The 17,802-nt window shown below is 43.4% G+C and overlaps 1 long non-coding RNA gene across 4 annotated transcripts in view; it reads right to left on the bottom strand.

The window, feature by feature from the left end:
* LOC132591910 (uncharacterized) overlaps nucleotides 1-17,802 on the bottom strand; it is a 94,043-nt gene that overhangs the window by 57,039 nt on the left and 19,202 nt on the right. The gene's annotated exons all lie outside the window — the stretch shown is intronic.

Consider the following 17,802-nt stretch of genomic DNA (forward strand, 5'->3'; position numbering starts at 1 on the left):
TTTTTCTTATACTCTGTACACACCCTATATTTTGCTAAACGTAAAACTGTTGTTTTAAGTTAAAACAGTGATATAATCCTTTCCATAATTATGTATTATGATGTGAAAAACCAATCAGCAAGTATTTTCAGGGAAAGAGAGATGCTGGTTTAATCAGGGGCCAGCAAACTTTTTCAACCGGGGGCCGGTCCACTGTCCCTCTGACCTTGTGGGGGGCCGGACTATATTTTGAAAAAAAATATGAATGAATTCCTATGCCCCACAAATAACCCAGAGATGCATTTTAAATAAAAGGACACATTCTACTCATGTTAAAGCACCAGGCAGGCTCCACAAATAACCCAGAGATGCATTTTAAATAAAAGAACACATTCTACTCATGTAAAAACATGCTGATTCCTGGACCGTCCGCGGGCCGGATTTAGAAGGCGATTGGGCCGCATCCGGCCCCTGGGCTTTAGTTTGGGGACCCCTGGTTTAGATCAAGGACTGGCAAAAGGTGGATCATGGTTTGCAACACATCAGCAAAGGTTTTTCTGATTCCCGATTGTTTAGCAATAGCAACAACAAAATGACCTTTCCCACCTGAATTAGGTTGCTGAAATGAAGAAATCTAAGAGGTCCTTTTATGGGGAAGGAGTTATACTGAAAACAAATTCCTTGGCTGTGCTCAGAGGCAACCCATTGTTCAATTCTGAGTGCATGTCTTCAGCAGCTGGTTCTGGCTGGTGTATCTTAGGGGTCTCGCAAAAACAGCAAGTCAGATCCGACAAGCCTGAAGTCAGCCCACCCCTGGTAGAGGAATGAAGAGGTACACCCTCCTCCCATTTCAAAGCATTGCTTGCCTTACATCAGATGTTCGATATTTAGGAAAAGTATGCCCTGTGGAACTGTTTCTATTGGCCTAATAGGTACAATTAATGTGCACATTTTAAAATATGTAAATAGCTAAAGGGGAGGGAGCAGCAATGAAACCACAGGGAGGGGGATTTAATCCTCTCCTTCCCTTCTGTGGTCCCAGTAAAAATATTCCACCCTCAGTTGCTATTTGCATCGGGACACTAAGGGTGGCTTCCTTTCCAGTGCAAATGGCAGCTTCTGGGGAGGATCACTGCTGCTCAGCTCCCCTCCTCCCTCACAGCTGCTATTTATATTTTTAAATACAACAACATGTAGAATGTCTTGTCTGGCCCTAGGAGGTGAGTTGAGCCAAAAACTCTTTGAGCAATTCATTTCTACAGCACCCTTCACTGAAAACACCTCGAGGCAGTTTACACAACTAAGGTAATATAAAAAGACAATACATAGTAAACAGAAAAAAGTAAAAATAGTTCTCTTCAGATAAATAATTAACAGTAAGAAGATACAAAGTGGCTAATGCCAGTTATATTAGCTGAGTATCATCTGCCAGGTGTTACAGGTTGTGTGTCTTTGGGCTGCTACAGATTAACTAGGTATACAAAAAATAATTGTAAACCGTGGGGTGAAATGGCTGTGAAAAGCAAAAAATGTACTTCGGTTTTTCCATGGAATTATCACAGACTGTACCCTTTTGCATTTCACAGTCATTTCTCTGGACCATTTCTACTCATATGGATACCAGCAGAACATGCATCTGGTGAAATTGACTTTCGTCTAGGAAGGTTTATGTCAGGCATCCCCAAACTTCGGCCCTCCAGATGTTTTGGCCTACAACTCCCATGATCCCTAGCTAACAGGACCAGTGGTCGGGGAAGATGGGAATTGTAGTCCAAGACATCTGGAGGGCTGAAGTTTGGGGATGCCTGGTTTATGTCATAATAAAACTGTTACTCTTGTGGTGGCTTGTCCACATTTGAGCATGATGTAGCCCATTAGTCCACTTTTAATGCATTCCTATTACACCAGAGTCCACATTTGCATGAACTTCAGTCTTTCCCATTCAAACCAGTTCATGTTCCCTTTTGTGTTTGTCCTGGCCTTCTGATGGGTTTATTCCATTAAATACTGCCAAATCCACCAGATCAACATCAGGAACAATGGGAGCCTTATCCAATGGTTGAACTGTTAACCAAAGGCCTTTGGCAGGGGGAAAGGAGCTCACTCTGAATCATGCTGGGTGGGTGCAAAGCCCAGGAGACTCCAGAGGGAAGCCCCCACCATTTCCTCCCTAGGGGTTGGAGGAGACCAGCAGTGCTTCCTTTTCACCAAGAGGTCACTGTGGAAGCGGTATGGGAGCGGCAAGGTGGCGGCATTTCTTGCCTCCAATGAGTGTTCCTTGGAGGTCAGATCTGCTGCCCTTGCAGTTCCTGCTGCCTGAGGTGGTTGCCTCAACTTGCCTCATGAGTGGGTCAGCCCTGGATACACCCCCCCCCCCCCGGAACACTGAAACAAATGATCTACAACCCTAACCGGAGCTGCTTGGAGCATGGGCGTACCCAGGATCAAAACTAGGGGGGGCAAGGGGAGGGGCCAAGGCACGGAAGGGGAGGGGCCACAAAGTGGGCGGGAACGGCGAACTCGTGCTCCGCCGGGCTGTGCCCCTCCCTAGAAGCAGGGCTGGTGGGCGGAGGCGGAGCCCAGCCCAGCGGAGCGCGAGTTCGGCGTTCCCGCCCACCGCGCCGCGCTCCCTGGTTCCCCGCCGTGCTTGGCCTTGCCTGAGGGCGCGGCGGGGAGCTGGAGGGAGGGTGCGGCGCGGCGCGGCGGGAATGGCGAACTCGCGCTCCGCCGGGCTGTGCTCCGCCTCTGCCCACCAGCCCTGCTTCTAGAGTAGGGCAGCTGCCCTAACTTGCCCCGTGGTGGGTACGCCCTTGGCTTGGAGTATCAAGATTGATGTTGTTTGGGGAAAACTTCATGTGAATTATGTAAATTAAGGTGTTGCAAACACACAGTAAACTCCAGTGCATGTAAGATCTCTGACCTGAAAAACAGACTCCGGGTATCCACTAGAAGCTACAGAGAAATCCAGCCTGCCTTCTCTTTCTTTAACCTGCCTTCCTCAGTCTGCTCCCTCAGTCCTACAGGTCTTCAAGGGTATGAGAGCTGGGATTGCAAAAACATTTGCTTTATAAATTCTTAATCACTTTAACTGCCAGTTTCCAAAGAAAAGCAAAACAGCCTTTGAGAGAAGGGATCCTATCAAACAGATTATAAACACTCTGAATAAATTGTTTGCTTTGGGTAGAGAGGATAAACCTGCCTGAGGATGCTTGTGATCCATCCTAATATTTTTTTATTCTCAATAAATTAGCTAATCCCATTTTGCTGGGACTTGGCAATTTGGTATTTTGCTTCCCTATAATAGCTTGTTAAATCAAGATAAGAATCCCTTTTTTCTGGAGAGGATGGAAAAGGCCACTATAGAATGGTTACCTAAAGCATAACGACAGTTCTTGGAGGGAGCTACCAGGGAAGATTAGAATAATCCCTGTGTATCCTCTTAGTTTAGTATCCTATTAAAAGTGAGAGTGGGACCTGAAGATTTTTAGTCTTGGAGATTAGCATTTGATGAAAGAAGCTCTGAAAATGTATGCAGAGTGATGGGGATTTCAAAACCCCTAAACTGTCAAGGAAGGGGGGAGATATAAGGAATAAAAGACGAAGGATTAGAAGTATGCTTCCCCCCATTTGCAAGCTAGTCAGTCTCAAACCATCTCTTTTAGAAATCTGCTATAAATGCCTAAACATCCCATGTCTTGGTACACATAACACACAATTAAGGAAATGGGTGCTCTTTTGAGTGTGCCTTCTGCTTATTCAACATGCTGTGGAGTGCAAGTGATAAGAAGCAACTCGTGTGAGACTGGATTTGATCCGTTCTAGAAAGCACATGCTACTTAGTCAGGCAAGATACTGCTACAAACACAAGGAGGGAAGGGAAGCAAGGCATGAAAGGGCAAAGCGAAATTTTAAAAAGCAAATTACGGTGGGGGAGCCATGCTGGGACTTGCACGGAAGAAAAACAAATAAGCAAACATTTGCTCAAAGACCATGACGGAATGCTGAGAAACATTAATGACTTCCCATCATGCTGGCCAATAAAAGGTTGGGATCCTCTTTTGAAACAGTGGCATGGTGCAATTTATAAATGGACTTAAGGGCACGGATATGGCTCTAAGGTATTATCTAGTTTGACTCATGGTTGTGCTGAATCTATTGCACTACTTTGGAATTTATCTCTGGTGTTCCCAGGGCAAAGCCTAAAAAAACAGGGAGTAGGTAGGAGCATTGTTGCAATTTTGCCAAGCCATGAAAAGATTGCATGACCAAGGAACAGAAGCTGCTGCCGCTGCTGCCACTACTGCCTGGGACTGTTTCTCATGAGCGTCACTGCAATATTGATTGGCTCTGCTCAGATGTCAGTGTTTAATAACCCCATTAAATATAAAATTGAATTTATGTAGTGGAAGGAATGGAAGACTGATATTGCCTGCTGGATGATGGATTAATCACTACTTCTAATTAGCCCTTGCTCTGATAGCAGTTTTAATGCACAAGGCAGCCAGGGGTTTGAACAAGCTGTAGAAGATATATTGAGGTGGGACACTAATGCTCACCTCGACCCCGCCATTGCTAATACCGGTACAGGGTGAGTTAAAGTAACATTTGTAGAACAGTGTGAAGGCAGTTTGGAAATCTTTCCCCCCTCATTCACCCCCTCTCTTTTTCCAGGGTTGAGCATGGTAGGGGAACTGGTTTCTGCAAGTGTACAACAACAGCCATCTGTGGTGGGGGATACCAACTGGGTAATGTTTAAGCCACCACCCAGACATACCTCTGCCAATATCTGATGTCTCCTTACATGCACTAATTTTCAGCTTCCTCCTTTGTCTCAAGCTATGTATGCTGGTTGCAAGGAAACAATATAGGTATAAAAGGAGAATTCCTAGATACCAAGATCCAAGTTTGGAGCTAGTACTCTTTGGCGAGAAACCCCAGTGGAGATTTGAAATCACAATATATGCAGCAAAGTAAAGCATGGAAATTAAGGCAGTTAGCATAGCTTTTTGGCTGACTTCCAGGGCCAGCCAAAATGTGCAGAACCCTGAGCACGGGACAGCCAATGATCTCAACTAGCCGTATGCTTTGAAGAAATATGGAACATTCACCAAAACATGGAACATCTTTTAACCTTGGCTGGAGTTGAAAGCTCCCTTGAGACTTGGAAGCAGCACTGTTTTCACAATGCCGATATTATCATTAATATTTTTATTCCTGCAATACATGGTCTTACTAAACACACACACACACCCTAGTTGCAGGACAGCTAACCCCAGCCATATGTACAGCAGCTGGTTAACAAATAAAGTATAAAGTCGTCTGCCTCAGGGCCAGCCCACACAGCAACCTATTCCATTAGGGAAATGGCAAGAACATTTGCTGAGCGGCTTGCTTCCTTCGGCCACTGTTTATTGACAATGGGTGGCACACATGAAATGGGAGCGTTCACACTGTGTTTTATGCTACCAGAGCAGCCCTGCTTGGGAAGCACGCTCACTGACTCTAATGCCTGAGATTTATGGCTTCCCGGAAGACATCTCTCTCTGGCTACAAAATACTGTGGAACAGACTGAGAGAGTGGCCCCCAGCCAATGCGCCGGCAACGCTGCCCACTTGTATTCGAGAGCAAGTCCCACTGAGTTCAGTGGCCTCTTTTCAAATAAGCACACAGAGTTTAAAAGCATAAAAATAGTCCTGAAACATTAAGCATTATGCTTTTTCTGTGTGGGGAAAAACTGAGTGATGACATACTCTTAAAAAAAGAAAACAGTATGAAATGTAGTGAATGAAAAGACCCAAGAATGCCACATAGGGTGACAGAAAAGGATATTTAATCCATCAGTCAATTAATTAATTAATGGAATTTGTATACCGCTTGGTCACAAAAATCTCCAAGTAGCTTACATAAAAATAACAATACCGACTTGTATTATGGTGCTGGAGGAGACTCTTGAGAGTCCCAAGAAGATCAAACTTATCCATTCTGAAGGAAATCAGCCCTGAGTGCTCACTGGAAGGACAGATCGTGAAGCTGAGGCTCCAATACTTTGGCCACCTCATGAGAAGAGAAGATTCCCTGGAAAAGACCCTGATGTTGGGAAAGATGGAGGGCACAAGGAGAAGGGGATGACAGAGGACGAGATGGTTGGACAGTGTTCTCGAAGCTACGAACATGAGTTTGACCAAACTGCGGGAGGCAGTGGGAGACAGGAGTGCCTGGCGTGCTATGGTCCATGGGGTCACGAAGAGTCGGACACGACTAAACGACAAACAACAAATAGGCATGAAGAAGCTCCCAGCTGCACTTACTGGTCTCTTCAAGTAGGGCTGGGAATGGCTCCTGTCTCATATAATAAACATGGACTCTGCAGCTTGTCATGTTCCTCCAAGTTCATGTTGAGTGCTACACTATTGTGGGGTAACAGTGGTCACACACCGCGAAACTGGTTGGCTAAAACAGGTGAGGGTACCTGATGGGTCTCAAACCCTCAGTGAGTGAGGGACTTCCCCCATCCACAAAGACAGGCTCTGGCAGATTGGGTGGAAAAGACCAATATTGGGTACAACTGTCTAGAACAGGCATCCCCAAACTTCGGCCCTCCAGATGTCTTGAACTACAATTCCCATCTTCCCTGACCATTGGTCCTGCTAGCTAGGGATCATGGGAGTTGTAGGCCAAAACATCTGGAGGGCCGCAGTTTGGGGATGCCTGGTCTAGAAGGTGGTTTCTGCACATGCTGTAGAGGGAAGTGAGGGGCAGGTGGGGCAGGTAGCCCATCTAGGAGAAGGAAAACTCTGATCCTAAACCTCTGCTGCCTTGCAGGGTATCTTCAGGAGAAGAAGAGGCTAAGGAGCCTCTTACACAAATCCACCTTACACAAATCCAGAGTGGAGGTGGGATGGTGCCTTGTATGCATCCTTCTGGAAACTCCTACAGCTAAGCTGGTGCCAAAAGCATTGCTCTGCTTTCCTTTGGACCACACCAGTGAGGCTGAGAGGGCAGCCCAGGACCTCCATACACACTGTCCAGGCGTGCGCCCCAGGGAGGTTACTTCAGAGCTGCTAACACAGCCATTTGACTTCACCCCCAGAGGCGCTCTCCATTGTCTCTCAAGACAGACCGATGCCAACAGCAACACCATTCACAGGGGCATCATGGGAGCTGCCTCTACCTAATAGAAGAAACTTCAAGTTCACATCACCTGCAGGGGTGGGGTGGGTCATATTTCCCCATTGCCATGATCAGGGACCAGGCCACTACCAGGTGATGCTTGGTCTTTGGGTGCCAACACACACACACACACACACACACACACACACACACAGATGTTCCTGCAAACTGCTTAGGGAGCTTTGCCAAAAAATGTTTAGCAACATATATGTTTTCCAAATAAATTAATAAATTAAGCAACATGCTACTACTAGATCACATGGTGGTAACACAGAGATATAGAATCTGAAATCTCCAACCTGCAGATAATATTTGCGTGCATTTCTTTTTCTGTCCACTTCAGACACAGTATGTTTGATTTCATAGGTGCTAAGGAGGTACCTTCCATGACTTAGATCCAATGTCTGCAGCATTCCGCCAGGTACAACTCATATCCATTAGTCGCATGGCAGGCGGCTCCCCCTCCCTTTTCTCTTGACCACTTGCTGATTGCCTGCGGTTGACTCCCTGCTGTATCTCCCATCTGCCAGCTGCCTTCTGTTGCCCTTTGTTGCCTAGTCCACTATTTTGCATGGAAGAGCAGAACACTCTCGGAGATCTCATTGGTACTGACTCTTCCCTCAATGGATTCAATAACTGAGACATCTTCTGCATAAGCAACAATCTCACCAACAGGGTTTCTCACACAAAACAGGAGAACCCAATAAGAAAGGGTGTGTGTGTGTGGAACATATTTTTTTAAAACCAACTTGTCTATAACAATTTGGAGGGAAGGAACAAGAAATTGAGGCCATAACTATTTCACTTCAACATGTTTTGAATTACAGTGGTACCTCGGTTTATGAACACAATTGGTTCCGGAAGTCTGTTCATAAACTGAAGCGTTCATAAACTGAAGCGAACTTTTCCATTGAAAGTAATGGAAAGTGAATTAATCCATTCCAGATGGGTCCGCAGCGTTCATAAACTGAAAATTCGTAAACTGAGGTGTTCATAAACTGAGGTTCCACTGTAATACTGTAAGGGGGTTCTTTAAAAATAGATGTGTTCCTATAAGGAAGCTGGGGGGGGGAGGGTTGTAAACATTTTAAGTTCAGAATAAAAGAAGAGCCCTGCTGGATTGGACCCCAAAGCCAGTATCTAGTCCAATATTCTGTTTCCCTCAGTGGCCAATCAGATATCGCTAGAAAGCCCACAAGCAGTAAAGGAGACAAATAGCATTCTCCCACTGCTGTTCCCTAGCAACAAGTAATTCAGAGGCATAGTGTCTCTGATTTTGGAGGAAATACAGAGCCATTGATAGGTTTTCCCTATTATTAAGACCTTAAGTTTCCATCAATAAGACCCGAAGTGATTTTCAAGTGGTCTGTGAGAAGGAAAGTTTGTGAATGACTCTGTTAGATTATAGTTGAAAATCCAAAGATATTGTGCCCCCTTACATTTTTATTATAGCACAAACTTTTGTGGAACAGAGTCTACTTCACCAGACACAGCAAATCAGAATAATAATAATAATAATAATAATAATAATAATAATAATAATAAATAAATAATAAATAAATAATAAATTATAAATAATAAATAATAAATAATAAATACTTTATTATTTATTATTTATACCCCGCCCATCTGGCTGGGTTCCCCCAGCCACTCTGGGCGGCTTCCAACAGAAATATTAAAATACAATAATAGATTAAAAGTATAGTGTCAATCATAGATTTTAGAGGGCAGGTATGAAACCCAGAATATGTAACAAAGTAGCTCTGTAAAATAACATCAAAAGCACCAAATGTATAATAGCACATTCACAGCCGCTGCTGCCCACTTCTCTGTAGCTTCTTCTTCATGCCTTGGAATGGGATGGAACCATTTACAGTGGTACCTCGGTTTATGAACACAATTGGTTCTGGAAGTCTGTTCATAAACTGAAGTGTTCATAAACTGAAGCAAACTTTCCCATTGAAAGTAATGGAAAGTAGATTAATCTGTTCCAGACGGTCCATGGAGTACTTAAACTGAAGCGTTCATAAACTGAAGCGAACTTTCCCATTGAAAATAATGGAAAGTGGATTAATCCGTTCCAGACGGGTCCACGGAGTACTCAACCTGAAGCTTACTTAACCCGAAGCATGGGTGTAATTGGTTTTGGAAGTCTGTTCATAAACTGAAGCGTTCATAAACTGAAGCGAACTTTCCCATTGAAAGTAATGGAAAGTGAATTAATCCGTTCCAGATGGGTCCGTGGCGTTCGTAAACCGAAAATTCATAAACCGAGGTGTTCATAAACCGAGGTTCCACTGTATTTATTTATTTAAATTATACCTTTTGGCAATTTCAATTAAGGCTGTTGAGAGTTGTTAGGAGACCCCTATTGGCCTCACAGAGCAACAATTTCCAGAGTTCTGAAGAGGGATTGAGAGTTAAACCACTATGCAAAATTATATCTCTCCGAGAGGATAGGTTATACACCTCCTGCACATCTCACGCTGGGGAAGGAAGAAGGAAAGTCATATAGATACATAAAATCCTTTGGCCATTTTTGAGGAGGCAGTCTTGTGCCGATTATTGAGGGGGAAATGGCCAGAGTAGCAATTGGGAACCTGCGGCCTCCATATATTGTTGGAATCAGCCTTGACCAGCAAGGACAATGGTCATGGCTGATGGAAGCTGGAATCAAACAGTATCTGGAGGGCCACTGATTCCCCAGCATGGATGCAGTTTAGCTTCCCTTCAGCAATACTGGCAAGTCCAGAAGACAAAGATGAAAGTTGTGTTGTTGTTTTTAAATTAACATTTCAAAGCACCATTTCTGAGATCTGGCTTCCGCCTACTCATGCCTATTTGTTAAAAGACAACCGCCACATTATGCCAGTGAAGGTGAGTAATGTCACAGATGTTGCCTTAGGGTGTAAAACCAGTGAAGTGGGCTGAGATCAGCGTGCTCCTGAGGAATAACCACAAACAGAGGAAGGCTACTTTCTGACATCCATAAATGATGTCCCAGTAGCATCTTTTCCATTGAAGTAAGACTCTTAAGTTGCACTCATGTGTGCAGCAATCAGAAAAATGTTTGAATAGGACTTACAATGATATTCCCCAAAGGAAAGAAACTAATTGCTTGATTATAGAAGAGAAGCACAGCAGTTGACTGAGGAGACATACTTCAGTGTTCTACCACAGGACTCCAAATAACCCTTAGATGCTTCTGAAAAAGCAGAGAAGGAGAAACTCTGTGTTTCCTTCCCCTGTTAGACCTGGTCCCAGGGGGGTCACAAGTTCATGGATTATACTAATCCGTATAAATGTAATTATACATCTTTATGGTTCCCTGAAATCTCTGCACATTAGCTCCACACAGTAGTATGATCACGCTTCTAATCCCATTATTCTGATCTTTGTAGAGAATATATCACTGGGGGCTTTGCTGAGAACAAAATTTGATGCTTTTTATCTGAGAGGATTTAGGCTCAGCTGATTCTAGCTCATTGACGGTGTGAATTTGAAGGTCAGCGCACTGCTTTCCCTTAGTTCCCATAGGGAGGCAGCTGGGAAAGGGTAACGGAGAATATTCAGAGCAGATGAAAGCAAGTAAATAGAGAACAGTTGTCTGGATATGTACTGGTTACTGGACCACTCTCAATCTCTCTTGCCTGTGAATGTTTCTTACAAGGCATAGATAGGAGTGGCCAAGTGTGGATATAGCCAAACTCAGCCTCTGGAACTGACCCTAAGATGCCCCTCCCACCCTGTCATCTTTAAAGTGAAATACATTTGAGCTCACAGATTTGGGGATTGAGACTGCACTGGAAAATCTGGGGAAGTTTAAAACTTTAAGGAAGTTCAGGAATGTTGCATTGGATCAGTGCACTGTGAAAAGTGGGCCTGACAAACTTCTCTGCTGCCCCTAGGATAGACTCCCTTCCTCTAGGTATTATGCATTTTAGGGCATGCATGCATTCCACCCATATATCCATATACTTGTTACAGAGAACCTTGCTTATTCATGTCAGAATACATAAATTTCATTCAAAATGTGTACCGATATACATCAGATAGCTGTTTAAGAGAAATTCCAGTGGTTGTGGGTCCAAATAACAGCTACAGTCTATACGGTGTGAATGAGACACTCACATCAGTTTCTCCTATCTTTAGTAAGTAACAGGAAGCAGCCAATTTGTATTATGAATGGCCTTCTGTCTCCAGGCCCACCAGGCCCATGGGGAATGGAATCGCTGCCTAACACAATGGCAGAGGGGACCCATGTAGAGTCTCATTCCAGATGGAGATGGTCCATCCATCCTTAGCAGGCAGATGCTTTACAAAAGCTTTGCAGTTGTCAACCCACTCAGCTTGTGTTTTCTATGACAAATGTTACATAGGTGAACCCTAATCCTTGGAACCAAATGTAAATAGCAACTCTAAGGGGAAAGAACAACATTGGGACTGCAGGTGAGGAGGGAGTGTTTCATCTTCCCCCCCCACTCTGTCTCTCTCTGCCTGTGTGGCAGGTTGGGTGAGAGAACTCCTCTCCCCCCCCCCCGAGCTGCTATTTGCATCAGGAAGCATCTATTGGTGCCAATGGGAGCCTTCATTGAAATGCAAACAGTTTCTGAGAGGCAAGTTTTGTGGGGACCATAGCGGAGGGAGGGGGGGAATGGTTAAATTCCATCTCCCCATTTCCTGTAGTTTTGACGCTGCTCTGCCTCTCCTGTGGCTGCTACAGTACTTCCATTAAAAACAAAACAAAATCGGTCACGAAATATCTACACCATCCTTTCTCCCAAAGGAGCCCAGAGTGCTCAACATTACTCCTGGTTTAGTCCTCAATCTCCTGGAAAGAAACAGAGAAAAAAAAAAACAAAAGCTGATGGCCTCATCCTTTCCCAGACTTCTGATTGCGGAAGCTAAAATTGTCAGTGCTAGAGACCTTTTCTTTGTTCAAGTATAAACAATGCTGCAACAACAGCACTCAAAGTCACTCTGACAGAGGCAAAGTGTTTTGCAGCTCCTTCCAACAGATGGTCTTTTCCACATCAAGTGCCAGAATAGCAGCATGACCAAATGGTTAAAAGCTAAGCAAAGGCCAATTTCATCTTTTATCCCATAGAATAGAAAGGAAGTTTCCTTTCCTTTCCATTTGATAGCAGAACCGGCACTGTAATGTTTTCTGCTGCTTTTTGCAGCGTTACAGTCCTTCTAAGACCTGCAGCTGAAAGCACCAGGCATCAGTTTCAAGCCTAAGGTCAGTGACCCCAATTGATAGAACAGATTATTTTTCCAAAAGCTTTGAGTATATCAGGCTCTCGCTGATTTCAGAAGAAATGCAATATAGTAAAATGTGAGGTGGGAGTTGCAACTAACTGGGGATAAATATGAAAATTATATATTTTGAAAAGCAGGATCCAGAGGGCCACATATTTGAAGCTGAAAGCCTGTCCTTTCCAAAACTGGTAAAGGGCCAGAAGTACATCCATATTTCCCTGACAGGCTTCAGTCAAGTGGGATGGACATCAGCCCTCCTTGCAAGAGGTCATTCTCATGCCCTCATGCTCCCAAACACATTTGTGTAGGTATGTAAAACTGGCAGAAAGTGATTCATGGTGTGTTGCATAAGAAGCTGCCTTATACTGAGTCAGAGCAACAGTTCAGGTATCTCATTATTACCTACACTGACTGGCAGCAGTTCTCCACAGTTTCAGGCAGGAATTTCTCCCAGCCTTACCTGGAGATGCCAGGGATTGAAGCTGGTACCCTCTGCCCAATGGATGCTCTATCACTGTGTTGCATCCTTCCTCCAGTTACTGCACTGGGGCCAGTTATTAACTGGGGGAGACTGATAATTGTTATGAAGGCCATGGAATCTCAAATTTTCCTTAAGGGGTCACCCTTATATCTGGAAGTTCCAGAAGTTCAGAAACCTCAATGCCACATTCTGGCTGTAGGTCTACAAACACTCTCTGGGTGTCTGTTGTGCAGTGGGATTATTTATCTTACCAGTCACAGCATGGTAAGTCAGCCAGCACATGGATTCTATTTTTAGTTGCCGGAATTCAGCTTGAATCTCCACTTAAAAACAACAACTCACACAGTACTTCATAAATCAGAGGTGTTATTTGACGTTTTCCTTTTAGTGCAGGTATATGAAAAGCTGCTTTTGTAGCTTTGTAGAATGTTGACAGTTAAGCCCATATGAGATCCTCGGAGGCCTCTGCTGCTATATGGATTCAGGACTATTGATTACTGGTAGGTATTTTTTTTGAATCCACATGGATTTCGTTTTGCGACGCAAAGGAGTCCTGTGGCACCTTGAAGACTAACAAAATGTAGGACAGCATGAGCTTTCACAAGCAAGACACGAGTATGGTATAACATTTCACATGTGTATTCTTTCAGGAATCATTCCTAATGCACGCCCCCCCCCCCATGAAGAGAATCATTGTTAAGACTTGCTAATACATAACTAAACAAGCCTTTTCCTGCATTTGACATGAGCTGTTCCTGAGTACCAGCCACAAGCTAAGATAGCAGGCTTTACAATGGCTGCTTTCGCATTTCTCTCTGCTCTTCTGACATGATTGGGAAGACTCTGGAAGCTTCCACTCTTGTTTAGCCCCAGTTTACTGTGTTGTAAGGACTAAGAAAATCTGGTGCACATTATCTATGTTTAGTTCCGAGCATGTCAACTTCAGACCATAGTTACTGAAACTGGCATGCCAAACTAAGCATTGTTAAAATTAACCACAGTTCTAGCACTGGACAGCCTGGAAAGTTGTGGTCAGGCAAGAGTGGGAGCGAGAGTTTCCAAACTCCAAACTCTTCCTTCCAGCTGAGTGGGAGGACTTGCTGCAGCTTGTTCCTACTTGTTCACATCACACTATATTGTGGTTTAGTGTGCTGTGAAAACACAGGCAAGATGTAGGGGCCTGCCTCTAATTATCAAAGTGGGTATGAAGTGACTAAAAATAATTTTTTTAAAGTGTGCAACATAATTTACAGGAAGTCTCATTTTCAAAGCAATTATTAGCCGAATTGCTTATATTTAAACCAGCCTTCTCTTTTAATAAGCAAAGCACATTCAATGCCAAGTGTTCTTTGTTTTAGAAAAACAGCATGTATAACTAAGTCACAAAGGCTTTAGAAATTGACAGTATTTGGTGGCCGGGGTTCTTCCCCCCCCCTCTTCCTGTGTGTGTGCTTTTGCTTATGAGAAAACCACAAAATTTGGATTAAGATGGACTCCCTGTAAACCTTTCGTCACTACATGCCTGCTAGAAATGTTAGCCCACAGTTGGAGGCAGATAATCCACTGGAGCACACCATGATGCTAAGCTACTATAAAAATAGCTTTTAAGTCCAAACTTCAGAGCAGATGTCAGCCTGTGAAGTCCCTTTCAACTACAAAGTGAATGGCTCAAATCAATCTCACATAAACAAGAAAAAATAAACTACAAATACAAATCAGTCCGAAACTGACACAAGGTAGGGGGAAGTGAAGCAAGGCTTTATATCTCTAAAAATTTCACCTTTGAAAGCACTGTATGTACACCAATATGTCATCTCTCCTTTGTTTGGACTTCTCGGTTAATTCTCCTTTGTCACTGGATCTGTGGTGGGATGCCAAAAGGCAGCACAGGAAAACAAGGACCCAGAGTTTGCTCATCAAAATGTATGCGTCTGAAACTGAAAGATCTTCCATACAAATGACAAGAAAGAGGTAGCCAAATAAAGTTTCAGAATGGAACACATCTGAATATGTCAGAAGACATTCAGGGTGAATAAACATGATTTTTTAAAAAACAACTTACACTTAAGGACCCTTTACAATGACTTGGTTTGAAATACCAGAATGTAGTATAAACAAACATATCAAATTCTGTGAGCAAATCCACAACCTCCTTTCAAATGTAATGAAGCAAATACTGCTTTTTTTAATGTAGAGAAATGAAAAATGAATCAGGGATCAAAAACGTCACTGCTGAGGTCAAGCATTAGAAATACAACACACACACACAATAGTCCATGTGTTTCATTTATTGTTGTGTGCAAGTTTGTAATAGTTCTACTCTTTTGGACAAACAGTGCTTTTTTTAACATTCCATGTCAGAGAGAAACACTGTTATGTTCTTGATTCTAAAAAATCCCAGCTTCAATCCTGTACCCACTTTCCTGGGAGTAAGCATTACTGAACTCAGTGGGATTTACCTTTGAATTGACATGTACAGAATACCCTCCAAATGACCCAATTTTCCAGGGACAGTCCCAGAATTAAGACAGCCATCCTGGCTTCTGATTTGATCCTGGAATGTCTGGCAGTGGGGCTATTGCCAACTGAGCCAGGCAGAGGGGAAAGAAGCCTTTAATAGAGAATTTGATTTACACCACCTTTTTAGCCAGTGTTAGTTCCACCAGGCTGGCAGGTCAAGTGACTGAGCTGAAATATATTTGGAATAGATGTCTCTCCTCAAATGCCCCTGGAGACTCAAATGCCTTAGGGGGACTTACAGCAGTGGAAGTTCCGCCAGCTTAAGTTCCAGCATAGCCTCAGCTCAGCAGGGTTGAGAAACCGGGCTGGTGTATCACCGGTGGAGCTGGGGTGTGGGAGTTATGCTGCTGTAGCCCCGGCTAAGCCCCAACTCAGCTGGCACAACCCACCTATTCCAAACCTGCTCATCCTGGCAGGTCTCAGGTCTGGATTGAGCTGTAAACCACTTTGCTTACTGTTCTTACACTCACAAGAGCCAAACAGAAATGCTTCAGTTCACAATTGTTCCTCTAAGAAAATAAAGCATCCACAGTACAAAAAGGATGTTGGATACATAACCAGGGAGGAGGCCTTGTTGGTGGGCTTTGATTTATACTCCTACATAGTACAATGGCTCTGTTTAATTGCAAACATATATTTCAGTTGTTATAACAACTAATGAGTACATGCTGTTCAGGATCTATGTAGATTAGAAAGCGGAAAGCTTGATTTAAACTCATTATTTAAATTGTTTCTTGGAATTTAAAATGGAACAGCCTTGATTTAAAACAGTCCATTCTTGAGACACATATGCAGGAATAGGTGGAACAGGCCAGTTCAACAGCAAATATGTTTGATGGACCCAGATCAACACTGACCCCCCAGTCCAATCAAAACCCTACACATGACACCATTCAGTGTCAAGCCAAAGCCCCCAATCCCAAGGCTGTCCTGGGACTTGCTTTGCTTTTATAGGTTGTGGGGATGTTAAGGATAGTAGGAGAGGATATATTGATTAAGTACTATCCTTCCTTCACTCACGCTAGTGAGTCATGTAGCAGAGCAGATTCCCTTCAATACAGCAGGAAGCTAGTTTGCATATTTATGTGAATCTCTTTAGTTAAGCAATCCAGTCTGGCTTGCCCAGAAGGATGATTCCTGGTCTCGCCTTTTATCCCTCTTAAAAGAATAAAGACTCAAAGGTCTTTCCTTAAAAGTAACAAGAGGTTTACTCACATTCAGTTCACAGTATGATCACTGAAGGCAAGCTTTAACTTGTAATTACGGTACATAATAAAATGTGAGTTTGTCTCATATTGGGATTGAGCCCATGTGCTGCTGGCTGAGAGCCAGCAGATAGCAAAATACAAATTCCAAGAACAGCATCAAGAGAACGAAATGGCTGCAGGAGAGCAGCATGGCATCAAGAGAAAGATGGCTGCGTGACTCGGCTCTTTTATGGAGTCAGCCAGAGTCATGCCTATCAGCCTGGTCACATGCAATGGGAGGACACTTCAGACTAGTGGAACAGGAAGTTATACTGGCTGGAGTAACACTCCCCTGTCTGTGTCCACTCTAGGGAAACAATGAATGTTGTATTTGACTGCTCCAATGGATTACATCCCACATAGGTAACTTGCAATTTACACACATTTAACTTGTGCGTATTTGGCTTTATGCACTTGGGGGAAAATTTAAAAAGGGGGTGGGCATCTAGGAAAAAAGACGATGGCAATCCCACCCACGCTCTATTCCCGGTACATAACCCCTGTGTAATTTGACAGTCACCTGTACAACAAGCCACTGCTCCAACACAATGTAATGTCATCATGTTATGTGCTACACTACAGAAGTCTTCCTGCATGCGCACAGGCTCAAAACCTAAAAGTATCTGAAATCATTGGATCTGGTAAACTTCTACTCTGGTAAAAATTTCTGTTCCTGCCAGTGCAGCTGAATCAGTTTGGAGGAATAAATATTACATGGGGCAGGGGAATTAATTCATCAGTAACATAGTTCTTTTGTCCATTACTCTTTGACCTCACACCTTTTAATTCAATATTGCTTCTTCAGAAAATTCCCCATTGCCTTTCACTTATTTAACGTGCAACATTTCTGGAATGAAAGAGACTTGATTGGCAAGATTAGATTCATCAGGGTCACCCTTTTGATTGATTTCACTTTTTTTGCACCAAAAACTTCCCTAAGAATAGCATTTTAAAGGAAGCATGGGGTGCATAGCATTTTCTTATGTATTCTTGACAAGCACTTGCATTAATTCCCATTGACAACTTACAACACTGTATTAAAAAAGTTTTGACATATCTACAGACAGATACCCAGCTAACTCCAAAGTGGATGCTTTCTTCCTATTTCTCCACACACACACCAATCTTTAAAAATTATTTTG

This window comes from Zootoca vivipara, chromosome 3 (genome assembly GCF_965207765.1).
Source record: "Zootoca vivipara chromosome 3, rZooViv2.hap1.1, whole genome shotgun sequence".
Classification (NCBI taxonomy): domain Eukaryota; kingdom Metazoa; phylum Chordata; class Lepidosauria; order Squamata; family Lacertidae; genus Zootoca; species Zootoca vivipara.